This window comes from Macaca nemestrina, chromosome 18 (genome assembly GCF_043159975.1).
Source record: "Macaca nemestrina isolate mMacNem1 chromosome 18, mMacNem.hap1, whole genome shotgun sequence".
Classification (NCBI taxonomy): domain Eukaryota; kingdom Metazoa; phylum Chordata; class Mammalia; order Primates; family Cercopithecidae; genus Macaca; species Macaca nemestrina.
This window is the reverse complement of record NC_092142.1, coordinates 70,292,369-70,318,872: the sequence shown is the minus strand read 5'-3', so window position 1 is coordinate 70,318,872 and position 26,504 is coordinate 70,292,369. Positions and strand designations below refer to the sequence as shown.

Below are 26,504 nucleotides of genomic sequence, written 5' to 3'. Positions count from 1 at the left end.
CTCCTTTGGGCGAACCTGCAACAAGGGGGAAGGGTGGTCAGTCCAGTGGTATGGGCTGATCACTCTTCGGCGTGCTTGGCTGGGTTGACTCTGACTGATAACTGCCCAAGTGTGAGTTTGTGTAACTGGGCAGGACTGGCGAGGCCCAGCCAGGCCCACACGGAGGGGTTGCTGAAAGCCTTGTTAAGGAAGTACTTCTGACTAGGCAATCCAATTACATAATGCTGCAAAAATAACTCTGGGCTAGGAGTCTTGAGAGTGACGTATTTTGTTAACAGAGAGGGGTATCAAATATCTGTCTTTTAACCCAAGGGCTGAAAGTACACTTGTGTGTACTGACTGGGCTCTCACCCTCTCCTCCAATAAGGGATGTTAAGCGGGTGGCAGGTGGGGGGCAAAAGAAACAGCAACAATGCATAGTTATTTTCTCCCCTTCTTTTCCCCAGGTGCAACTAAAGCCAACTGTTCAGTTTAGCTATATTCTGCCAGCTCATGTGTCTGTCTACAGACTCATGCATACCCAAATTAGCCATGCAATGCTATAAACTGATCAGGGAAGACTAAGCGAAAGAAATGAGGGGAGAGAATAAGAAATGAGAGAAAAACAGAATGAAAGGTGGTTTTGTTTTGGTTTTTGGTGGGTAGAGAGGCGGAAGGGGTGAATTGTCTTATTCATGAAGACTAGACTAGAACTCCTAGCTCCCCACTAAGGTGACCAACTGGTCCCAGTTTACCGAAGACTGTCCCAGATTTAAAACAGCATCTTAGCAACCCACTCATTTCTGAAAAACTGAGTGGTCACTCCACTTCCCACAGGCTTTGGCCAAATTTCCACCCGGTCAGAAAATAACTGATCATAATGGTATATCCCGTCAATCCAAAATTATTCGAAGAGTGATCTGAATGAGATATTTCATCACGGATGCAAAAGCCTTATTTCCAGGCATTTGAAGAAAGATTCTTACACTTCTCCCTCCCACTACCATTTTGGATTCTAGAGCTTTCCAGGTGGAAAAATTACCTGCTTCATCCAGTTTGCTTTCAGATAAAGTTTCCAATGTCCCTTTCCCATTTTAAAATGCCTTGAACTCCTGCCATGTTTTGCTTGAGAATCCTTTCATATCATTTTTAAAGAACACTGCTTGAAAGTTATTGTACCTTTTTTTAACCTCTTTTCTGTTGTGGGGTCTCCATTCCTTCCTGGGGCACCAGGGTCACACACTGAACTGTATCAAACTCTTTTAATGTATTCTCATTGAATCTGTTAGCATTTTCTGTTTCCTAATGTTGATAATTACAGCATCTGATCCTTTCATTCTGAACTGCGGCCGTGCAATCCATCCTTAATCTAGATCCATCTGAGCCCCTTCCAAAGAAGACACAAAGATAAGCTATCCCTGGCCCAAGACACTCATAGCATCTGAGCTTAGATTCACATTTGTCCCCGCCTCTATTATGATTTTTTAATCAAAATGTTTCCAAACCCCTTGAGCTAATTATAAAAGCAAATAGCTTTTCCTCTCTGAATCATATTCCTTGACTTGTAAGAATGCAGTTCCACTCTGAGACCACCTTGTCGCAGACGTGAAAACCTGCTTGCTGAGGATGCAGCAGAGAAGAAAGGGTGAAGCGGGATTCGTCTCCCGCCCTCCCTCGCCAGGCACTGCCTTTATGGAGTCTATTTCCAGTCTGTTTACCTGGCAAGGACCACGTGACCAATCCAGAAGGAAATGCTGACATCATTGTCTCTCTCTCCCACATGTGCGCCTCCCTCCCTCCCCGCGCCGCCTGCATTCCGGTATCCATCCTCTCTGCCTCTTTCCAGCGCCCGGCCCCCTCCCCCACCACTCACGCCTTCCACCACTTATTTCTCTGTCTTTCTCATGTCATACTTTCCTTTGTTTTCTTTTCCCCTTGCGGGCTGGTTCCTAGACCGTCTTGCGCGTGCTCGCGCGCGCGCGCGCATACACACACACACACACACACACACACACACAGAACTGGGTGCTCTTTTCCTCCCCGCCGCCCCGCCCCGCTTTTCAGTTTTTTCAGATCTGTGGCCATTGAGCCCTCACTCTTTTAAAAACACCTTTCCTCTTTCTCTCTCGAGTTGAGATTTCTAAATTAAAAAAAAAAAAAAAGTCTGGAGGCCTAGAAAATCTTCCGGGCCAGGGGGAGGGGAAGGAGGGCCAGGCGAGGCTGCTGAGTCCAGCCATTCAATTTCCTGCTCCACTGGGCTTCGAGATTTTGGTGTTGGGGGTTTGGTCAAACATGCTTTCTTTATTTATTTATGTACAGCTTCTCTTCTTCTAGTCTCCATTCCACGTTTTCCCACACTGCTGCTTACCAGGGTCCCCTCCCTTCCCCACTGCCGGACCACAGGTCCCAGCAGCTCCTGGCCTTGAGCGGAGGGAGGGAGGGAGAGAGCACGTGCCACTCGCTCCTGGTCTTTTCTCTGCTGCTGCTGCTGCCAATACTGCTGCTCATTCTGCCGGGGGCTGGGGAGGCTGCTCACCATCCTCCCCAGCCTGAGCCTCAGGGAGCTGGGAAAGCCAGGATGCAGAGAGGAGGGGAGGAGTGGCAGTTCGTGCAGGTGCCTCCTGCCTATTCAAAGGGCTATTTATAGGAAGAACCAGCAGGCAGGGCTCTGGGGTTCGGCTGCTCCTGGGCAGCTTTCTTGGTGCACGTGGGCACAGAGCCAGAGCATGCAGTTTAGAGAAAATGTTTAATGAAGACATGGGAGCCTCCAAGTGTTTATTTATTCTCACAGAAAGATGAAGATGGGGTGTGCCTGGAAACTGCTTTGAAAGCGGACGGCAAGATAGTGAGGCCAGAGGGTGACACCACTGGGAATCAAAGGGAACAGCTGTCTCAGGCGAAGGGGCACAAGGCAGACACTGATGGGCCCTATTGCTTCCACCTCCCACCCTAGGCTGTTCTGAGTGGGATGATACCCCTTTTAGTTTGGGAGTGGGACGTGGAAGGACATATGAAGGGTCACATGAGAGTGAGACTATTTAGTAGTCATTACTTAGGGGTAAACTCATAATCCCCAGCACTCAGAAAGGTGGGATTCTACCTAGAGGGCATGAGTACTTTGATGGGCATGTTCACCACTGGGTTGGATAGAAAATCGAAAATGCAGGCCAGGCGCGGTGGCTCATGCCTGTAATCCCAGCACTTTGGGAGGAGGAGGCAGGTGGATCACTAGGGGTCAGGAGTTCAAGACCAGCCTGGCCAACACAGTGAAACACCATTGTTACTAAAAATGCAAAACTTAGCTGGGTGTGGTGGGGGCGCCTGTAATCCCAGCTACTCAGGAGTCTGAGGCAGGAGAATCGCTTGCACCCAGCGGGTGGAGGTTGCAGTGAGCTGAGATCATGCCATTGTACTCCAGCCTGGGCAACAAGAGCGAAACTCCATCTCAAAAAAAAAAAAAAAAAAAGAAAAAAGAAAATAAAAAATACAGTATCCTATTGGAAGACCCTACTAAGACCTAGAGGTGGGACTCTGAATGTCAATATAGTACTGGACTTCAGTGTTTGGGTTCATTCCTATTTCTTCGTTTTTAGAGACAGAATCTTGCTCTGTCACTTAGGCTGGAGTGCAGTGGCATGACCGTAACTCATTGCAGCCTCCAACACCTGGGCTGAAGCAATCCTCCCACTTCAGCCTCCTGAGTAGCTGGGACTACAGACACATGCCACCATGCCAGGCTAATTTGTTTTACACATTTTTTGTAGAGACAGGGTCTTGCTTTTTTGCCCAGGCTGGTCTCGAACTCCTGGCTTCAAGTGATCCTCCCACCTCAGTCTTCCAAAGTGCTGAGATTACTGGTGTGAGTCACTGTGCCCAGCCCATTCGTATTTCTTTTCTTTCTTTCTTTTTTTTTTTTTTGGAGTCTCACTCTGTCGCCCAGGCTGGAGTGCAGTGGCGCAATCTCGGCTCACTGCAACCTCTATTTCCCGGGTTCAAGCATTTCTCCTGCCTCCCTCAGCCTCTCAAGTAGCGGGGGCTACAGGCAAGCACCACAATGCCTGGCTAATTTTTTATATTTTAGTAGAGATGAGGTTTCACTGTGTTGCCCAGTCTGGTCTCAAACTCCTGAGCTCTGGCAATCCACCTGCCTCGGCCTCCGGAAGTGCTAGGATTACAGGCGTGAGAGCTACCGCGCCCGGCCTCCTATTTCTTAAGACACATTTCGAGTACTATGCCCATTGAAATGATCCTGGCAACCAGTCAGAAGAGAATCCAGTTATCATGAGGCTACCTTCTAGAGACCTATCCCTTCAGCAAAGCATAAATACGGCAGGGAGGGGTGTGGTGGAAGAGGTCAGTCATAGATATATCTCTCCAGGATCAACAGGATCTAAATCCTCTTCAGATATGCTGGAAGTCTAGAACTTCCTACAGGCTTTAAACATTTTGTACAAGTTCTAATTTTAAAATTCTAAATGTCATAGGTCAAGGACTTGCTGGATTTTGTTTATTTTTTGAGACAGAGTCTCACTCTGTTGCCCAGGTTGGAGTGCAGTGGCACAATCTCAGCTCACTGCAACCTCCACCTCCCGGGTTCAAGTGATTCTCCTGCCTCAGCTTCCCAAGTAGCTGGGATTATAAGCACCTGCCACCATGCCCAGCTAATTTTTGTATTTTTAGTACAGACAGGGTTTCACCATGTTGGCCAGACTGATCTCAAACTTCCGACTTCAAGTGATCCACCCGCCTCAGCCTTCCAAAGTGCTGGAATCACAGGCGTGAGCCACTGAGCCCGGCCTGGACTTGCTGTTTTGAGACATCGGTTAGGTAGATAACTCTGTTGGTCAATGAAATGATTATTGTGGCTTTTGATTCCAAATAAAAGTAGTGCTGGAAATTCTCAATGTCATTCTCATCATCTCCATATCTCATCATTTATGGAGCCGCTGCTAAATTATGAGTACGGAAGGATAAGGTGAAGCACAGGTTCCTGACTCCCAGCTGTGGGTCTGAGATGCCTCTGTCAGTGAATGTGTGCTCTTCACTTCTTATTAGTTTTTTGTCAAACTAAACTCCAAGTGGTGGAAACATACAAGAGAGGGTAGAGAGAATCATACAAAGCAACCAACCCAGCAGAATTATATGACCTTTATTGTGGCATCTTTCAACTTTGGAGGGATGTGGAGAATAACACGAAGGAGGTTCTTTCTCCATCTTTGAGATGGCTCAGGCTCCCTTCCTCACCCTGTCTCAGGCCCAGTGTTGGAGGTGACCTCACCCAGCTCCTCACATTCAGCTCTCTGAGTGGGTTTCCTGCATTTGTGTAAAACTGTATGGAACCAAGATAACAGCAACAAGATCCATTTGTGTCACTACAGAATACCTGTGATGATGTGGAAATGCATATGCATTCATGAGTAGATTTGTATTCATGTTACGGATGACCCGCCTGCTTCCCCAAGGATAGGCACCATATGGAGTGTTCACTGTACACATCTCCATAAACGCCCACCATGCTAATTGGTACTCAGTGCTGTACCCTTGGAGAAGAGAAGATAATGAGAATGATAATGACAATGATGACGACAATGATGACGACACTGAACTGCAGATATCGATTCCAGGATGAAGACGGTTCTGGGCATACAGACATGCTTAACCAATGAGGAAGGAGGGAAGGAAGAGAGGGAGGGAGGGAGGGAGGGAGGGAGGGAGGGAGGGAGGGAGGGAGGATCAGATCTCATTGAAACACTCAATGTAAGTCCTTAACTAACTAACTAACTAACTTCCTTTTTTTATTTTCCTTTTCCTCTTTCTTTTTTATTTGAGACAGGGTCAGGTTCCATCACCCAGGATGGAGTGCAGTGGCACAATCTCAGTTCACTACAACCTCTGCCTCTGGGCTCAAGTGATCCTCCTACTTCAGCCTCCCAAGTAGCTGAGACTATAGGTGCATGCCACCACACCCAGCTAATTTTTGTATTTTTTTGTAGAGACGGGGTTTTGCCATGTTGCCCAGGCTGATTTTGAACTCCTGAGTTCAAGCAATCCATCCACCTTGGTCTCCCAAAGTGCTGGGATTACAGGTGTGAGCTACTGCACCCGGCCTTTTGTTTGTTTGTTTTAAAGCATAATTACCCTATTATTACCTACTAAAAGGAATATAGGCCAGGCGTGGTGGCTCATGCCTGTAATCATAGTGCTTAGAGAGGCTGAGGCAGAAGGATCACGTAAGCCCAGGAATTCGAGGCTGCAGTAAGCCATGATGACACCACTGCACTACAGCCTGGGCAACAGAACAAGAGAATGATCCCAAACTGGAAAGAGAAAGAAAGGAAGGGAGGGAGAGGGGACATCATATCTACTGCTGAGCCTGTGGGCTGGGCTAGAATGGCGTAACAATAAAACAATCACTTTTCATTGTTGGCATATTTTTAAAAATATGATTTAGTACCTGATACTTCTCTCTCTCATGACAAGTCAGAGAGGCAGTGTTGGTAGCTCAGGACAGATTTACCTTATACTCAAAGCCTAAAAGTCAGAGACATGATCTTGCAGTGACATACAATATAAATAAATTAAAAATATATAGAAAAGTAAATACATACAAGAAAGAATTACCTAGAAGAATCAAAGGCTTTTTTTTTTTTTTTTGAGATGGAGTCTCACTCTGTGGCCCAGGCTGGAGTGCAGTGGTGCAATTTCAGCTCACTGCGACCTCCGCCTCCTGGGTTCAAGGGATTCTCCTGCTTCAGCCTCCCAAGTAGCTGAGAATACAGGTGCATGCCACCATGCCCGGCTAATTTTTGTATTTTTGGTAGAGACAGCATTTCACTGTTGGCCAGGCTGGTCTCAAACTCCTGGCTTCGTGATGCACCCGCCTCAGCCTCCCAAAGTGCTGGGATTACTGGTGTGAGCCATTGTGCCCGGCCAAAGGCTTTTCTTAATAAAAATAAAACAAAATTTACAGAGCAGGAAGATTACCAAAGGCTTGGGTTCTAGTGTTAGCTCTGCCACTAACAGCTGGATGGCCCCCAGCAAATCACTTAATCCTCACTGTGTAACTTCTCCTTGTAAAATGGAGATAACAGTACACACCCTACAGGGTTGTTTCAGGATTAAATGAGACTGCAGATATAAAGTATCTAGCACAATCCCTGGCACATGAAGGGGGTTCAATCCATGGTAGAAATGATTAATAATATTCTGATATTTCTTACCTGTCGGCATTGAAGGGTTGGAGCGTGAAGATCAAGGGACTGTAAAAGTACTGCATGAACTAGAGGGACCGAGACAAATCTCAGATGTTCTTTTTAGGTGTTACTGGGCTCTAAGTTAAATCTGTTAGTATTGGCAAGTGGAGCAATGAGATAAAGATACATTATCAAGGACAAACTTTCCCTTTACACAGATACCTGATATACCTAGTTCCAGCCATAAAGTTGCTGAAATACGAGGAATGCCAGTGCCTAACAGACTTCCTCAGGGGGGTGTTGTGAAGATTAATAGTTTAGAATGATGTCACCGTTATTAAGGTGCTTGGATTCCCTCGAGCAGAGGGGATATGTAAATCCAGAGACTCATCATAAAAGTAATATCATCACTGTTTCTCACAGCCGACTGTTTCCTAAGCTGGGATAGAATTTCCAGAAGTATCTTTCTTTTTTAGAATTACAGAGTAGGACAGATTTATTTCTACACATCTCACTTGCTTTCAGAGTTACTGTTTCCTCTTATTCCCCCCACCCCTTTGGTGACAGAGAAGCCTGAGAACCCATCCTGTCAGGAAGTTCTTGGGGAATTTTCAGAAGGATGTGAATGCAGGGTATGTGAATGGCTGTGCACAGCAGCATCAACTTTATTTTATAAAATAGCTGTGTGTATATATACATATATATGTATACACACACCACACACGTGACTGATCTTCCAAACATATCTGAATAACCAAAACCATGAATGACAAACGTGTCAGATACATTCATCAGAACTCAGAGGATCTTCTAGGGGAATTCACTAGCACGTCTTCCTCTTAAAATAGGTCAGGTAACTATTCCCCTCCTTTGGGACTTTCAAAAAGGATGTGCTACTAAACCTAGGCCCCAGGATAGGAGCTTAGTTGCCCTCTAGACAACTAATGCCAATCCCCAAATTTTCTGAATTTATTGACCAAGATGTTGGATGGAGCAGGTTCAAGCATCTTGCTAAATAAAATATAGATTATATTGATCATTTCCCCTCAGTCTACTAAAATCTTGTTACTCTTTCACTGAAGGAAATAAATCAGTTTGACAGGACTTGTTCTGTCAAGTGATATAAGTTCCTAACACTGCATTCACTACAGATTATTCTAGAAATAAATTGGTAATTTTTTTTTCCAGGTGAACTTCCAGATTAGAACACCGCGCACTTCCCTGTTTGTTTTTAAAAATAGAGGCATTAATCCTGCTTTCTTTCAGTCTTTCCAAGTTGTTAAAAATGAAGTGACTCTCCCATGATTTTAGCCAATAACAACAGCTTCCCTTATAAACAACTTTATCCTGCAAAAAAATCTGCTTAGGAAAAAAAAAAAAAGGCATTTCTACTAGTGTTTAAGAAATGTTTAAGAGTTCATCCTGCAAAAACAATGAGGAAGTAAATGGTCAACGTATATGACCTCTACTTTGACAAGCCTATTTCCAGATCTCTCCCATAGATTTAGGTGTTAGATTTAGGAATTATTTCTCAATTAAATGGGGTTAAGACCAAAGACAGGTAGAGTAAATTTGCAGATCATGTCGATTATGTAGATCTCATGCACGTCAAAGCCATTATTTTTCTTTTTTGTTTGCTTTTGTTTGTTTGTTTGTTTAAGATGCAGTCTTGCTCCCAGGCTGAAGTGCAATGACATGATTTCGGCTCACTGCAAGCTCTGTCTCCTGGGTTCAAGCGATTCTCCTCTCCTGCCTTAGCTTCCCGAGTAGCTAGGATTACAGGTGCCTGCCACCATACCCAGCTAATTTTTGTATTTTTAGTAGAGACGGAGTTTCACCATGTTGACCAGGCTGGTCTCGAACTCCTGACCTTGGGTGAGCCACCCACTTTGGCCTCCCAAAATGCTGGGATTACAGGCATGAGCCACCATGCCTGGCCAAAACCATTATTTCTCATAAACACATTGGAAATCCACTAGGCAGTACAGGAGAAAGACAGGAGAAAACGCATGAAAAACTTCATTGTTTGTCTTAAGATAAATTACGGTGGCCACAGGATCTGGGCCCTTCCTGAAATCTCAGGGCTTCATAAAAACCCAACATTTTCAGAATACGCATGGCACAGAGACAACCTCAAAGTCAAAGCCCCAACTCTGTCAAGACCAAGGCAGGAGCACAAAGGCAGCATCCTTGAAATGAAATTCAGGTATCTTGGGTACTTCTGGGTATCTCTAGGGTTTGGAGTTTCTAAGCTTAACCAAGATACTTGCTTGTTTAAAGGCTCTGGAAACAGAAAACCCACACTACCCTGGACAGGTCACAGCTTGGTATTTACCAATCTTGTGAGCCTGAAATTTAAAATTCCTTTATCCTTTTTCTTTGGCCCACCATGCCAATTCCCAGCCCAGGTTACCCCGAGCCACCTGCCTCTGGATTGCAAGACAGTGCTGGGATTATAAACCTTGCCCACTAAAGAACTTTATTTTTTATTTTTTTTTTGAGACGGAGTCTGGCTCTGTCACCCAGGCTGGAGTGCAGTGGCGCGATCTCCACTCACTGCAAGCTCCACCTCCTGGATTCACACCATTCTCCTGCCTCAGCCTCCGAGTAGCTGGGACTACAGGTGCCTGCCACCAAGCCTGGCTAATTTTTTGTACTTTTAGTGGAGTCAGGGTTTCACCAGGATGGTCTCGATTTCCTGACCTCGTGATCCGCCCACCTCGGCCTCCCAAAGTGTGGGATTACAGGCGTGAGCCACTGCACCCGGACCCTTTGTTTCTTAAAACCATGATTGGAATGAACTTCAACTTGCCTGTCACATTACCTTATGGTGCCTTATAACACCTCCTCTTTTTCACCATGAAATATCTTTGTATCCTTAACCATTATTTCCTTCCTTCTATTCTGCTGTGATTCCACTGCAAATCTTCCCTGATCTCTAGAGTTCAACCTGACCAGGTCCTTCTAGTCCCCTTCTCCTTCACTTACTTGTCTCTCTCTAGTGCTGTCCCCATGGCATGCCTGCCTCCATCACTTTCATATCTTTCTCTTATTAAATTTATTTTTAAGACCGGGCATGGTGGCTCATATGTGTAATCCCAGCACCTTGGGAGGCCAAGGTGGGTGGATCACTTGAGGTCAGGAGTTCAAGACCAGCCTGGCCAACATGGTAAAACCCCGTCTTTACAAAAAATACAAAAATTAGCCAGGAATGGTGGCACATGCCTGTAATCCCAGCTATTTGGGAGGCTGAGTCAGGAGAATCACTTGAACCCAGGAGGCGGAGGTTGCGACAGGGCGAGACTCTGTCTCAAAAAAAAAAAAAAGAAAAAAACAATTATTTTTAATTTTTAAAAAATAGAGAGGGGGGTCTCACTATATGGCCCAGGCTGTTCTTAAACTCCTCGCCTCAAGTGATCTTCCCACCCTGGCCTCCCAAAGTGTTGGGGTTACAGGCGTGAGCTGCCACACCTGGTCTCCTATCTTTACTCCATTTCTACTTGGAAACCTACACATGCTGTATTCTCTCCAATCAAACAAGAACAAGAACAATAACACTTCCCTTGGTTCTGCCACCTTTTTGATGTGCCATCCTTCCATTCATTACCCAACTTCCCGAAGAATCATTTAAACGTGTTCTCTGGCCCTTGCTTGAACACCTCTGGCACTGTGGACAGATGGCTCTGATTGTTAAGAGAAGATGGTCATTATTTTGAGCCTTTTAAATAGATCCCTTGTGGTTCCTGCCCACTGGTCTTAGTGTCACCTTGTGAGGTCACACAGAGCAAGTTTAATTCCCCGATGCAGACAACCTTTCCCCTGTCCTGGCCTCCTCTCTCAGTCTGATCTTTCTGAGATAGGAACTGCCAGTTTCTTCCACTCTTTTTCATAGGATCTGCTTCTGAGTCCCCTTTGCCTTCCTGTTTCCAGTTTGACTCTCTTCTTAAAAGTGTCATGGCCCAAGATTAAATGTAAATTGTCCACATCTGCTCTGTCTACCGCAGTAGAGCGGGATTCTCACCTCTTTTGTTCTCCTCATTACACTTTTGCCCAATACAATTGTGAAAGCCTCCACCCATTAACTTAAACCTCTAAGACAGTGGTTCAGAAAGTGTGGCTCACGGAGCTCCTACTTCAGAATGACCCAGAGAGCTTCATGTTATGGACTGAAAGTTTGTGTCCTCCAAAAAGAGGGTGGAACTGAATGTGTAGGTATTTTGACCCCAGACTCCAGAACTGTGAGAAATAAATGTCTGTTGATTGGGCCACCTAGTCTGTGATATTTTCTGATAGCAATCTGAGCTATCTAAGACACTTTAATACATGGAGATTCCTGGACCACACCTCAAACTTGAATCTGACAATCTAGGGTAGCACCTGGGAATCCACATTTTAAGCATTTATGCCAGGTGACTATTTTTTTTTTGAGATGGGATCTTGCTGTGTTGCCCAGGCTGAAGTGCAGTGGTATGAATAGAGCTCACTGCAGCCTCAAACTCCTGAGCTCAAATGATCCTCCCACATCAGCCTCCCCAGAAGCTGGGATTATTGGCACACACCACCATGCCTGGCTAATTTTTAAAAAAAAACTTTTTCTAGGGACAGGGTCTTGCTATGTTGACTAGGCTGTGGTCTCGAACTGTTGGCCTCAAGCAATCCTCCCGCCTTGGCCTCCCAAAGTGCTGGGATTTCTGGTGTGAGCCACTGTGCTCAGCCAGGTGATTCTTAAATGTGTCCAAAAGTCTGAAAAGAAAAAAGCTTCAGGTCTTTTCCAATACTTCTTACCAAGCCTGGCTCCCTCCACCGGAGTTTGTGCAGATGGGTTTTCAGGTCCAAGGTCAAGACCCACCATTTTCTTGTGTTACATTTCATCTTGCTAGATTTGGTGCATTGCCACGGTCTATCAAAAATCTTTTGAATTCTTTATTTTGCAACATATGATGTCATGATAACCACACATGGATTACCAAAACCTCACTGTCCCAGCACCAGAAATCTCCTCCACATTGATACCAATCACTAACTAATTTGTATTTCATCTTTCATCTTCTTTTCCATGAGATAAATGGGCAAATTTTCTTTCTTTCTTTCTTTCTTTCTTTTTTTTTTTTTTTTGAGACAGAGTTTTGCTCTTATTGCCTAGGCTGGAGTGCAATGGCACAATCTCTGCTTACCACAATCTCTGCCTCCTGGGTTCAAACAATTCTCTTGCCTCAGCCTCCTGAGTAGCTGGGATTACAGGCATGTGACACCACGCCCAGCTAATTTTGTATTTTTAGTAGAGTCGGGGTTTCTCCATGTTGGTCAGGCTGGTCTCGAACTCCTGACCTCAGGTGATCTGCCCACCTTGGCCTCCCAAAGTGCTGGGATTACAGGCATGAGCCACTGTGCCTGGCCCAAATTGTCTTTAACCATATTATCAAATGCCTCACTAAAGCCCGGCTTTTCTTTGTCTTCTATATTTCCCTGTTCCACTGGGAGATGCCAATTCTGTCAAAGAAGAAAATAAAGTGTTCTCACAGGCCATTTACACATGCATTCTAGAATCTGTGGTCAGCCAGTGGACTCCAGTGTGCAGAACTCACCCTCTTTTCCAGCGGCCTTGTTCTGGATGTTTATGGCACTTATGTCATAGGACCCTTGACTTGAATTATAAATGTTCTTGTCCACAATTTTTTTTTTTTTTTTTTTTTTTTTGAGACGGAGTCTTCCTCTGTCACCCAGGCTGGAGTGCAGTGGCACGATCTCGGCTCATTGCAACCTCTGCCTCCCAGGTTCAAGGGATCCTCCTGCCTCAGCCTCCTGGATAGCTGAAGACTACAGGTGTGCACCACCGCACCCAGCTAATTTTTATATTTTTACTAGAGATGGGGTTTCACCATGTTGGCCGGGCTGGTCTTGAACTCCTGACCTCAGGTGATCCACCCGCCTCAGTCTCTCAAAGTGCTGGGATTACAGGTGTGAGCCATCACATCCAGCCCTCGTCTACATCTTGATTCAACTATGAGATTAAGGAGCTCCTGAACTCTGAGCTTTTATTTTAGGTGCCTCAAAATATCTCATGGTAACTAGCACAAGATCCTACTTGGTAATTTTTGAATGAATGAAGTTTTTTGTTTTTTTGTTTTTTGTTTTTTTTTTGAGATGGGGTCTTGCTCTGTTGCCCAAGCTGGAGTACAGTGGAGCGATCTTGGCTCACTGCAAGCTCCGCCTCCTGGGTTCATGCCATTCTTCTGCCTCAGCCTCCTGAGTAGCTGGGACTACAGGTGCCTGTCACCACGCCTGGCTAATTTTTTTGTATTTTTAATACAGATGGGGTTTCACTGTGTTAGCCAGGATGGTCTCGATCTCCTGACCTCGGGATCCGCCTGCCTTGGCCTCCCAAAGTGCTGGGATTACAGACACCACGCCCAGGCAAATGAATGAATTTTACATTTTATTCCCACTAACTTACTTTCATTTTTTATATAAGATGAAAGCAGATCCTGGAGTGAATACTGGACGACTAAGCTCCCTAGGCATGAGGGAAGTGGTGTCTCAGATCCTGGAGTGAATACTGGCCAACCAAGCTCCCTAGGCATGAGGGAAGTGGTGTGCCTGGGCAGATCCCAACAGTCCCAGTTGTTTCTGTTAGTCACTGCTCGTAAAAATCAGCTCCTTAGAATAAAAGCAGTCTTTGAAATGCAGTGTGATGAAATCACAGAAAGGATGACACAGTTTCTGAAACATCACAACATTACTGGAATCTGTAGTAATGGCCAAAGAGACACAGGAAACAGTACTTAAAACAAAACAAAACAAAACCCGGCCAGGCGCAGTGGCTCATGTCTGTAATCTCAACATTTTGGGAGGCCAAGGTGGACAGATTACTTGAGGTGAGGAGTTCAAGACCAGCCTAACCAACATGGTGAAACCATGTCTCTACTAAAAAAAAAAAAAAAAAAAAAAATTAACTGGGTTTGGTGGCGGGTGCCTATAATCCCAGCTACTTGGGAGGCTGAGGCAGGAGGATCACTTGAACCCAGGAGGTGGAGGCTGCAGTGAGCCAAGACTGTGCCATTGCACTCCAGCCTAGGCAACAAGAGCAAAACTCTGTCTCAAAAAAATAGAACAAAACAAAAAAACCCAACACCTTACCTTAGTAGAGCCATCTAAGTCAGCATAACATGCAAATAAAACCTGAGTTATAAGCTTACTGCTAATGAGACCTCTTGTGATGGCACAGACAAAGTGTGTCAGTAGGACGCGATGTGGCTGGAGAGGGATATCTGGCTTCTCTCTCCATTATGGTTCCTGTCTGCATCACAACTGGTAACACATCTGAATAATCATCTGATATATAAAACACAAAGGGTGAAAAGCTGTAAATGAATGGTGGAAAGTCTTCTAGTTTTCATGGTCAAGTGACTTTCTTTGTAGTCATGTCTTTCCTATTTCTTTTTTTATTTTTTTGAGTCAGGGTCTCACTTTGTTGCCCAGGCTAGAGTACAGTGGTGCAATCTCAGCTCACTGCAGCCTTGACCTCTTGGACTCAAGCCATCCTCCCACCTCAGCCTTCTGAGTAGCTGGGACTACAGGTGCGCACCATCACACCTGGCTAATTTTTGTGTTTTTTATAGAGATGGGTTTTTGCCATGTTGCCCAGGCTGGTCTCAAACTCCTGGGCTCAAGCAATCTGCCCGCCTCAGCCTCTCAAAGTGCTGGGATTACAGGTGTGAGCCATCATGCCCAACCTTTCCTATTTCGCATAGGCCAGAGAAGATTCCACAAATACCCCAGAATGTGCCTCCACTGGAAAAGCCACACAGCCCCAGGGTAACACAACTGTTCTACATGAGGTCTAGGGCCACGGTTCTCGACTGGGGCTGACTTTGCCCCCTACATCCCAAGGGACATTTGGAAGTGTCTGGAGACATTTCTAGTAGTGACAACTGACATCTCATGGGTAGAGATTCTGATAAATATTTGGCAATGCACAAGACACATTCCCTCCACCAACAAGGAATTATCTGGCTCAAAATGCCAATAGCAACAATCTTAATAAAAAAATTCATCAGTGAAAGCCTTTAAGATCTAGAACAAGACAAGAATATACACTTTCACCATTTTTATTCAACAAAGTTGAAGTCCTAGCCAGAGAAATTAGGCAACAGAAAGAAATAAAGTGCATCCAAATTAGAAAGGAAGAAGTCAAATTATTACTGTTTGCAGATGACCTATTTTAGAAAAACTTAGAAACACCACCAAAATAACCTGTTAGAAATGATAAACAAATTCAGTGAAGTTGCAGGATACACAATCAACATTAAAAAATTAGTAGCATTTATATACACCAACAGCAAACAATCTGAAAAAGAATGTAAGAAAGCAATCCCATTTACAGTAGCTACAAAAATATAAAATACCTAGGACAAAATTTTTCTTTTTTTTTTTTTTTTGAGACGGAGTCTTGCTCTGTCACCCAGGCTGGAGTGCAGTGGCACGATCTCGACTTACTGCAAGCTCTGCCTCCCGGGTTCACACCATTCTCCCGCCTCAGCCTCCCGGGCTGAGACTACAGGTGCCCGCCACCATGTCCAGCTAATGTTATTTTGTATTTTTAGTAGAGACGGGGTTTCATTGTGTTAGCGAGGACGGTCTCGGTCTCCTGACCTCATGATCCACCCGCCTCAGCTTCCCAAAGTGCTGGGATTAAAGGTGTGAGCCACTGCACCTGGCCATACCTAGAAATAAATTTAACCAAAGATGTGAAAGATCTCTACAAGGAATACTATAAAACACTGATGAAGGAAATTAAGGAGGACACAAAAAGATCAAAGATAGCCCATGCTCATGGATTGAAAGAATTAACGTTGTTAAAATGTCAAGAGTACTACTCAAAGCAGTTTACAAACTCAATGCAACCCTTATCATAATACCAGACATATTCTGCACAGAAGTAGAATAAAAAAGTCCTAGAACCACAAAAGACCCCAAATAGCTAAAGCAAACATGAACAGCAAGAACAAAGCTTGAGGCACTGCACTACCTGACTTCAAAATATATTATAAAGTCACAGTAACCAAAACAGCATGGTACTAGCATAGAAACAGCCACATAGACCAGTGGAACAGAATAGAAAACCAGAAATAAGTCCACACATTTATGGCATTTACAACTCATTTTATTTTTATTTTTATTTATTTATTTATTTATTTATTTATTTATTTATTTATTTTTGAGATGGAGTTTTGCTCTTGTTGCCCAGGTTGGAGTGTGATGGCACGATCTTGGCTCACTGCAACCTGTGCCTCCCAGCAAGTGATTCTCCTGCCTCAGCCTCCAGAGTAGCTGGGACTACAGGTATACACCACCACGCCCAGCTAATTTAAAGATGGGGTTTCACTATGTTGGTCAGGCTAGTCTGGAATTCCTGACCTCAAGTGATTGGCCTGCCTTGGTCTCCCAAAGTGCTGAGATTACAGACATGAACCACTGCTCCTAGCCTACAGCTCATTTTCAACAAAGAACATACATTGGGCAAAGAACAGTCTCTTCAATAAATGTTACTGGGAAAATTAGATAACCAAATGCAGAAGAATAAAGCTAGACCCCTATCTTTCACCATAAATAAAAATCAATCAAAATAGACAAGACTAAATCTAAGACCTGAAACTATGAAACTCCTAGAAGAAAACATTAGGAAAACACTTCAGGACTTTGGTCTGGGCAAAATTTTGGGAATAAGACTTTAAAAGCACAGACAGCAAAAGCAAAAATAGAAAAATGGGATTACATTAAGCTAAGAAGCTTCTGTACAGCAAAGGAAACAATTATCAAAGTGAAAAAACAACCTACGAGAATGGGGGAAAATATTTGCAAACTATGCATCGAACAAGAGATCAGTAACCAGAATATATAAGGAACTCAAACAACTCAATAGCAAAAAAAGAAAAAAAAATCAAATTAAAAATGGGCAAAAGATCTAGATGGACAGACGTTTCTCAAAAGAAGACATACGTAAGACAAATGGCCAACAGGTGTATATTAAAAATGCTATTTAAAAATGCTCCACATCATTAATTGTCCAAGAAATGCAAATCAAAACCACAATGAGATATCTTACCCCAGTTAGAATGGCTTTTATCAAAAAGACAAAAAATAACAAATGCTGGTAAAGATGCAGAAAAAGGAGAACCCACGTGCACTGTTGGTGGAAATGTAAATTAGTACAGCCTCTATGGAAAAGTGGAGGTTCCTCAAAAGTCTAAAAATAGAAATACCATATGATCTGACAATGCCACTGGTGGGTGTATGTCGCAGAGAAAGGAAATCAGTATATTGAAGAGAAATCTACACTTCCATGTTTATTGTGGCATTACTCACAATAGCAAAGATATGGAATCCACCTAAGTGTTCATCAACGGATGAATGGATACAGAAAATGTGGTATATATACACAATGGAATATTATTCAGCTACAAAAAAAGAATTAAATCCTGTAATTTGAAGCAACATGAATGAAAATGGACTATCATTAGCAATAACTTACTGTATAGTTCACAGTATCTAGGGCCAGGCATGGTGGCTCACACCAGTAATTCCAGAACTTTGGAAAGCTGAGGCAGAGAGATTGCTTGATTACAGGAGTTCAAGACCAGTTTGGGCAACATGGCAGAACCCCATCTCAACAAAAAATACAGAAATTAGCCAGGCGTGGTGGCACGTACCTGTGCTCTCAGCTACTTGGGAGGCTGAGGTGGGAGAATTGCTTGAATCTAGGAGGTTGAGGCTGCAATGAGCTGTGATGACACCACTGCACTCCATCCTGGGTCAAAGAGCAAGACCCTGTCTCAAAAAACAAAACAAAACAGAAAACCAAAACAACAAAACAACAAAATAGCCAGAAGAGAAGCACTGGAATGCTCCCAACATAAGAAAATATAAATGTTTGAGGTGACAGGTATCCCAGTTACCCTGATGAGATCATTACCCATTGTTCACATGTACCAAAATATTACATGTACCCTCCCAAATAGGTACAATTATTATGTATCAATTAGAAAAACACTAAAAACTTTTAAAAATTTAATTAAAAAGTATAATGAGTACTGCCATTGAGAATTCCTGGTCTAGGAACACAGTACTAGTCCTACACCTAGACAGGCTGGTCCATCTCAAAGGGTCATGTAACTCACTACCTGTTGTGGGTTTGTGAAGTAAGTCACAGATGGCAAACACCAGAAGATACTTTGCAATTCTATAGGGAGGTGAGGATACCAAGGCCAAAAACCCCACCCAGTGGACCGGTTTGGAGAGCAGCCTGAGTAGAGATAGAGAGGTTCTGGAACATTCATGATAGCACATGGAAGCTTACTGGGACCAAAGGCCCTTGAGGAACTCTGCTCAGAGGACAGCCTACTTCTCTGTAGATAGAGGGACGCAGACTCAGTAGGGTCTTGTGAGACTCCTCAAGGAGCATGCTCTTGGTCATGAATAGACCCTGACTGAGAGCTTCTAGAGCTTCTAGAGGTTTAACTGGGGCCTCTGAGGATCCGGAAATGTGACGTGAATGTGAAACCAGTGTACCCAGCAGGACAACAAGAGGTACTGCTTTTCAGGCTAACTCCAGGAAAGTCCTTGTCTTACAGGAGGAAAAGGGAAACTCATTTCACCTAAAGCCCCTAGACAACAGATACGTTTTCCCCAAATTGCCATTCTTTTTGATATAGCCACGATTTTAAACATCATTAGTTTTATATATCACAGGGAAGCTGCTGGATTTAATGAAGCCTCAAGATGTCCCCTGAGAGATGATTATAACTCTAATTAAAAATGGGGGGTGACGGACAAAAATCGCTTAGGACTCTAAGCAACTGGCATTTGTGCGTCTTTTTTCATGGAGAAGATGACTTTTTAATGTCAGTTTGGGCTCTTTCCAACAGTCAAGGAAAGTGTCCCCAAAGTCTAATACATTTTGAGATTTAATGTGGTTCAAGGATCAGGAAATGTCTTAAATTGTAAGGGACAAAGAAATTTATAAGCCAAGACAAACTTTCATTTTTTTCTCTCTCTCTCTCTTTTTTTTTTTTCTGAGACAGAGTCTCGCTCTTTTCATCCAGGCTGGAGTGCAGTGGTATGGTCTTGGCTCACTGAAACCTCTGGCTTCCTGGGTTCAAATGATTCTCCTGCCTCAGCCTCCTGAGTAACTGGGATTACAGGCACCCACCACCGTGCCCAGCTAATTTTGTATTTTTAGTAGAGATGGAGTTTTGCCATGTTGGCCAGGCTGGTCTCGAACTGCTGACCTCAGGTGATTCACCCACCTTAGCCTCCCAAAGTGCTGGGATTACAGGTGTGAGCCACCGCGCCTGGGCTAAATTTCATTTCTTTTTTTTTTATTGAGAGAGTGTCTCCCTCTGCCGCCCAGGCTGGAGCACAGTGGAGCGATCATAGCTCACTGCAGCCTCAAACTCCTGGGCTCAAGCAATCCTTCCACCTCAGCCCTCTACACAGCTGGGATCACAGCTGTGTGCCACCATGCCCAGCTAATTTTTGTATTTTGTATTTTTCGTAGAGATGGGGTTTCACCGTGTTCCCCAGGCTGGTCTCAAACTCCTAGGCTCAAGCAATCCACATGCCTCAGTCTCTCAAAGTGCTGAAATACAGGCATGAGCCACTGTGCCTGCCCCATTTCTTTTATTTCATATACCTGTACTTACCATCCCCATGATTACATGAAGCCTAGAATATAAGAAACAACCTAAATGAATTCTATCTGAATGTCGAATCTAGGTATGGATAAGAACAAAGGAGGAATGAGTGTGGCAGAATGAGGATTACAGTTCCATACTCAGGCAAGTTTTTGGGGATCAGGTAGGTATGGCAGGTCAGAATAGGTAGTAGGGGGCATGGATCCAGGTAACTAAATGAGAGTTAAAACATTCTCAGGTATATCCTGAAGTTCAAGGCAGGAGATCAGGGAGATTGAGACACCAGTATCAGAAAGCAGACTACTGACAGGAGCTCATCTTATCATAAGAAGGCTGGTCTTCTAACTCATAGTGCTGGCCATGCCCACTACTCATCGGAGAGTCTTGACCCTACATAGATCCTGAGAGGGAAGTCCAACTGTTTAGTATCCATGGTGGGGGTCCAGGGCAGGTGGCAGCCAGAGAAAGCATGAGGCAAAAAGGCACAGCTCATTGAAGACCTTAGGATTGGATGGGTGTCTGCATTTGAACTTAACATATCCCTGGGTGAGGATCTCAGTAGCCTGCACAGACACCCACTTCCAAAGGCAAAGGTGATGTTACACTTTTTTTTTTAAATTAATTTTAATTTTTATTTATTTTTATTTTTTTGAGACAGAGTCTTGCTCTGTCGCCCAGGCTGGAGTGCAGTGATGCCATCTCAGCTCGCTGCAACCTCCACCTCCCGGGTTCAAGCAATTCTTCTGCCTCAGCCTCCCAAGTAGCTGGGATTACAGGCACCCTCCACCCACCCCAGCTAATTTTTATATTTTTAGTAGAGATGAGGTTTCACCATGTTGGCCAGGCTGGCCTCAAACTCCTCACCTCAGGTGATCCACCTGCCTCGGCCTCCTAAAGTGCTGGGATTACAGGCGCAAGCCACCGCACCCGGCCTAATGTTACACCTTTAGATCGTGTCCTTGCATCTCCTTACTCCATGCACATATTTTTACCAAGGAAAAATCAAACAGCAGAGAGCTGGGCCTCCATGAAGCCAACTGTGTCACTGAACAAGGGTCTAATGCAAGTGACATCAGGGATGCCACTGTGATTAAGTGATGGATGCAGTGACCACACTATCCATTGACCCTGCACTGACTGGCATGAATCAGGGCAGGTCTCTGACAACAGGAATCTTGTGATTTAAGATTCATCCCTGGATGGGATGAACGTACCAGGCAAGGCTCTCATCCTTGCAGACACAGAGCGTGAGGCACCATGTTGCCCTGGGAGACAGACCTGCAGGCTTTACTAATGATCGTCGAGCCTTTTGTTAATGACTGACAAGATTTGAAGATTCCCCTCTTAGTGTTCAAGGCTGGGGAATTATCTGTAGGATATAAGGATGAAGAAATATTCCTGAACCCAAGTTGTGCTTGCTTTAAGGCTAGTGGCCCCCAACCTCATCTCCGGTCTTGATTCCTTCCCAGATCCTACACACAATGAACAAAATATCTACCTGTGATGCCTAAAAAGGCCACGTGTCCTCTGCTGACAATGCCTTGCCCCCAACAATATCAACCCCTCCAGGCTGAATCACTTTTTTTCCCCTAATCCGTGCTTTCCAAGTTCACTGGAATGACTATATTTAAACTGTATTTCTGGGGTCGGGCTTGGTGCCTCAAATCTGCAATCCCAGCACTTCGGGATGCCGAGGTGGGGGGATCCTTTGAGCTCAGGAGTTTGAGACCAGCCTGGGCAACATGGGAAACCCCATCTCTATGAAAAAATACAAAAATTAGCCAGCATGGTGGCACGCGCCCATGGTCCCAGCTACTCGAGAGGCTGAGGTGGAAGGATGGCTTGAGCCTGGGAGATGGAGGTTGCAGTGGGCTGAGATAGTGGCATTGCACTCCAACCTGGATGACAGAGTCCCGGTCTCAAATGAAGTAAATAAATAACTAAAGAACACTGGTCGTTGTGTACTTGGTTATCTTTTTCACAAGGCAAAAAGCACTTCGAACTCAGGGACCATTTGTTTAAATATGAGTGCGATGTGCTTATCACAGTGCCTATCACATAGTATTTGCTCAGTAAATGTCTATGAAAGGAAGAAAGGGAGGGAAAGCAGGCTGGATGTTAAAAAAGCAGTAAAGGGTGGGGTGTGATGGTTCATGCCTATAATCCCAGCACTTTGGGAGGCCGAGGCAGGCAGATTGCTTAAGCCCAGGAGTTCGAGACCGGCCTGGGCAACATGGCAAAAACTGGCCTCTACAGAAAAAAAAAAAAAAAAAAAAAATTAGCCAGGTGTACTGGTGTGCATCTGTAGTCCTAGCTACTTGAGAGGCTGACGTGGGAGAATCACTTGAGCCAAAGAGGTCAAGGCTGCAGTGAACCATGATTGCAGCACTGTACTCCAGCCTGGGAGACAGAGTGAGACCCTATATTAAAAATAAAAAATAAATAAATAAATAAAGGTCAGGAGCAGTGGCTCATGCCTGTAATCCCAGCACTTTGGGAAGCTGAGGTGGGTGGATCATGAGGTCAGGAGATTGAGATCATCCTGGCTAACACGGTGAAACACTGTCTCTACTAAAAATACAAAAACTTAGCCGGGCATGGTGGCGGGTGCCTGTAGTCCCAGCTACTCAGGAGGCTGAGGCAAGAGAACGGCATGAACCCGGGAGGCGGAGCTTGCAGTGAGCGGAGATCCCGCGGCTGCACTCCAGCCAGCCAGCAGTGTCAGGCTTTTCTGAAAGGGGCATTGGCCAGTAAGCCTGGGAGAGACAACCTCATGGGGATCAACAAAGGAGTTGGCAATGGCTTTCAGCGGCTGCAGGGCTGTGACTCCCACTGCGCCTATTGGCGGAACCCCAGGGAATCCCTCTTTCTTGGATCAGCCAGGGACTTACCTTCCTCAAAAGCCAGCACATACGCCTGTGCTGGCGACACTTCTGTAGAGCTGGCCAGCAGCAGCCTGAGGTTGGCTATGTCAAACGGTCCCTAGCATCTCAGAGACTGAGCCTTGCTCAATCCTGTCTTTATCCTGTCAGTTTCCTCTGAGACCCCTGATATTTGATATTCTGACCCCAAATAGTTAACCTTAGTTGTGGTGAATTGCTTTCATTTATTTTACGATCTTCATGGGATGAAAGAATTTGTCAAGCTGAGTCTTCATTCAGAAATTCACAAAATACAGCATTTGACAGTGCCACTTAATTTTCAAAATACTATCCAATGGCCACAAGGATCATTGTAGCCGAAAACCCTGAGAATATCTATAAGGGTATTTCAAGACACTAGAATGTGACGACATAGGTCTCTTCTGCTTTCCCCTCACCTTAGCAAACCAATTCATCAGGATATTCAATAGAACATTCAGCACATATCCTTAACTGCTCTTAGAAATCAGTTCTGTCAATACATCAGCTATTCAAAGAAAGTGCTTTTAAGTTCGTTGTTGAACATGGTAATGTAGTGTCTTGCAATGACAAAGTCAACAAATGTTTGAGCTCGAAGATTTCTTATAGACAGGCTAGTCTGAATTAAGGACACTAACACCCAGCTAAAAAGGGTAAGTCACTTAGTGACCTGCCCAAGAACATGCAGCTAGTGCGTGGCTGAACCTGACTTGAAAGCAAACATCGTGATCATAAGCCACCTTTCTGCCACTGTGTGTTGATGGTATGAAGATACCATAAATATATTAACACATGCACACACATAAAAGGATAAAGTCTTGCATCGCATAGACCCAGTTGTCTGAAGAAACCATCAGCCCTACTGAAACAATATCCCATTTAAGTTTAAGACAGCCTGGTGAAGCCCAGAGCCTCACCAGTCCCCCAGAAAACAGAGTATTGTTTCCATCCAAACCTTGCACTGAAAGGAGCCTGTCAGCAGGAAGTGACCTCGTGAGACAACTCTGGGGAGAGCAAAGGGCTGAGGAGAGAAAGGCCTCATTCTCACTGCAAACAGGAAAAGGAAAGAGAAAAAGCAAGCTCTGTCTCCACACAAGGTTTACTGGGCTGGCTATGAACTGTTCCAGTACGTTCCATCAAATAGATGCCTTCATAGAATCAAGCGGAGCGCGAACGCCGTGTCTGGGGCTCCCACTCCCGGGACACACACGTGGGCGGGCTTACACATGCTCTTGCTCTCGCGCGCTCTGGGAGAGCGCTTATATGGGCTTCATGAGGCTAAGTAATAAACACTTTGTCTTCACCCTGCTATTTATGGCTTGCTCGGGGCATCCTGTGCTCTCTACTGCCCTTACCTGAACACACGGCTCCTGCAGACCCCGAGTTTAATAGGGACAACAGTAAATCTGAGAGGCTGTGTGCGCCCCACGCGCTCCTGTTTTCCTGGCCACCCATGCTAATTGCAGAGAAAGGCCAACCTGTATCCCTTCGGTTATGCTGTGTGTGCCCTTCCTGGAGGTGAAATCCCTTCTCCTTTTTCTTCGGGCCCCTGTTTTCTTCCATCCTTTCAAACATCTCTCTAACATATCCTTTGCTATTTGACCCCTCCCAGAGATCCCTTCATTCTTCAGCAATGGATCAAAGAACTCTGAAAACAAGAATAACCCCGACAGCTGCAAACCACCAGCCCTCGCCTCCAGCAGAGGTTTGCGGAAAACTGGACGACCACGTGCATGCAGAGGTAAGGAAATGATCCAGTCCTACCTGGCGTTGACTTCCAGGTTCACTCAAAGGCCGCGTGCCACCCTTTGAACGTCGTGTTTGGGTTGCAAAGGGGAAAGATGCATGTTGAAAGCCAGAAGTGTGCCCAGGCCAACAGACGTCTGAAAGCCACAGGGGATGACCCTGAAAGAGGCCGGGGGATGGAGAACCACAGCTGATCACTTCGGTCCGTTTGAGGGGTCCTTTCGCTCAGCTCCTTCAGGGGTTCCAGGGCTCTCAGAGCTTCCAGGTCCTGTAAGAAGAGATGGAGTCATGGCTGCGCCCTATCCACTCTCGGGCTGTCACACAAGCCTGGAGCCCGGCCACTTCTTGGCCTTGTCTTCATCTTGGGCTAACCGGCCGTCTCCTGCAAACAGACAAGACAGAGAAGGATGAGTGAACTCGGCCTCTCCCCACAGAATACAGTTCGCCATTACAGCGCTGATTAAATACAGGACATTATCTCACCATAATGCCCTCCTGGCGGCGTTCCCAGGAAAATTCTAACTAATCATAAAAATAGAAAGAAAAACGCAACCTAAATTCCATTCCTCGTCTTAAATGAGTGATGTGTTCACTTTTATTTATTTTTCTGGAAGCGAGGCGGGAAAAGAAAATGAATTTTAGGGCTTAGAAAAACAAGCTACTAATAGTACTAAGTAGAGCTGGGCGGTGGTGCAGACAGCTTAGCTCTAGCAGGGATGTGGCCGGCATGGCACGGGTGAGTCCCGGTCCTGCTCCTGGCTGAAAACTTAGAACTGGAGCACCTGGCAGGGCAAAGGCGGGATGGGGTGAGGGAAAGTTGCGGGGTTGAGTGTGGACCCCCCCAACCCCCGACACATGCACACACAAGCTAGGCGCTCAATAGCTTTCTTATAGCCCAGGTAGGCAAATCCTCTTCCAATATACCTTTTAAAATAATGCCTGATCTTTCTCCAGCAGCATCCTTTTTGGATACACAGGTATAGTTTAGGTATTTTTCTCCCTGGAAGGTTCTTTCCTGGAAATTCACCCAACTAATTCCTACTCACACATTTTAGAGATCTGAACAGTAAGAAGCCGTCCCTAAGAACCCCTACCCTGACTCCAGTCCAGGGGTTGGTCCTGTAAACCTGCTCTTCAGAACAGCCATGTGACTGTAATTCATGCACTAATTGCATAGTTGATTGTTTAACATGGTTGTCTGTCCCCTCCCTTAGATTAAAAATGTGTTTGTCTTATTCCCGACTTTGTAAGTGCTAGGTACACAGTAGCTACCCAATACATGCCTGTGTTGGATGAGTGCTGATGGGCCATGGTGGGTGCCAAAGTGGATGGTACCTTATGCTACTTTGGTGGGGCTCAGGTGTAGCAGCAACAAACACATGTAGAACCAGATCACGGTGGGTCCACACCAACAAGGACCAAGGACCAAGCTCCTCCTGAACAATTTCTGCTCTTTCCTCCTGTGAAGGGTTTTTTGTTTGTTTGTTTGTTTGTTTTTTTAATGGAGTCTAGCTCTTCTGCCCCGGCTGGAGTTCAGAGGTACAAACTTGACTCATTGCAGCCTCCACCTCCCGGGTTCAAGTGATTCTCCTGCCTCAGCCTCCTGAGTAGCTGGGACTACAGGTGTGCACCATCATGCCTGGCTAATTTTTATATTTTTATAGAGATGGGGTTTTCCCCATGTTGGCCAGGCTGGTCTCAAACTCCTGACCTCAGGTCATCTGGCCACCTCGGCCTCCTAAAGTGTTGGGATTACAGGCATGAGCCACTGTGCCCAGCCCCTTCTGTGACGTCTTCATAGATAAACCATGGGAGAGTTCAAAATCCTGAAAACCAGCTTCTGAAATGCTTCTCTTTTTTTCACTTTTTATTTTAAATAGAGACAGGGGTCTTGCTATGTTGCCCAGGCTGGTCTCAAACTCCTGAGCTCAAGTGATCCTCCCCCTTTGGCCTCCCAAAGTGCTGGGACTACAGGCATGAGCCATCACACCTGG

The 26,504-nt window shown here is 45.1% G+C and overlaps 1 protein-coding gene across 1 annotated transcript in view; it reads right to left on the bottom strand.

Moving 5' to 3' along the window:
* LOC105491339 (zinc finger homeobox 3) overlaps positions 1 to 26,504 on the bottom strand; it is a 482,043-nt gene that overhangs the window by 288,598 nt on the left and 166,941 nt on the right. The window contains exon 3 of the mRNA XM_071084854.1: positions 24,529 to 24,892. The gene's annotated coding sequence lies outside the window, so the exon portion shown is untranslated. The remainder of the gene's footprint in view (positions 1 to 24,528; positions 24,893 to 26,504) is intronic.